Source organism: Chrysochloris asiatica, unplaced genomic scaffold (genome assembly GCF_000296735.1).
Source record: "Chrysochloris asiatica unplaced genomic scaffold, ChrAsi1.0 scaffold00401, whole genome shotgun sequence".
Lineage (NCBI taxonomy): Eukaryota > Metazoa > Chordata > Mammalia > Afrosoricida > Chrysochloridae > Chrysochloris > Chrysochloris asiatica.
Window position 1 is genome coordinate 1,666,151 of NW_006408919.1, and position 973 is coordinate 1,667,123.

A 973-nucleotide genomic window follows, 5' to 3' on the forward strand; every position below is an offset into this window, starting at 1 on the left:
AAAGATGTTTACCTGTGCTTTATTGACTATACAATGTCAATAGCAGCTTATAGATTTCAGTTAAGCTGACCAACAAAATCAGATCCTTCAGGTCGCATAGCCTTTCTCAAATTTCTTTAGAACTTTTGCTGTATGTCCCACCATTCCCCAAATCATTATGCTGTCATTTTGCATTTCTTTAGATCCTACTCAAGTCATTTCATGGAAGTCTCATCTATCATAGTATCATCTAAGTTTCTCTAGGTCAAGGATGCTTCTTTCTGTCTTTTGGCTGAAAAGATAGTGATTCAGGTTCATCTGGAAGCACTTCAGATGACAGACCTGGTGATATGCTTCTCAATGGTCACATCTTTGAAAATCTGATGGAGTAGCTCTACTCAGCACACTTGGGATCACCATGAGTCAAAATTGCCTCAATGCCAACGAATAACAAGAGTGTGCTCAGAATACCAAATCGATTCCATCCTATAGGATAACTCTGAGCAATGGCTCAGGACTGACTGAAGCTCCAATTTAAACAAGTGTAGACTTAGCAAGAAAACACAGTCATTGATTATCAATATCTGGCATGGAAATTAGACTATGAAAGGGGTGATATTGGTCCTGATTCTCCTTAATTGGTGTGTAAGCCTAGAACTAATTACACAATTTGCAAATCAAGCAGTCTACCTAGACTTACCATACATAGCCTCAAAGTCTAGGAGATTGCCCCTAAACACAGGTTCATTCTACAAAAAATAAAATGCAGAAATGAAATTCGTCATTTTACAGAAGAAGAACAGAGATGGAAAACATCTAACTAGATTGTCTAATGTGGTGCTATACGTTAAGCATTGGACTACTAACCAAAATATTGGAGTTTCTAATGTACCAGCCATTCCTCAGAAACCCTATATAGCATCACTATGAGTCAGAACTTACTGCATTTAATAATAACAACAAGTTGAACATTAGATCAAAATTGAACTTAACC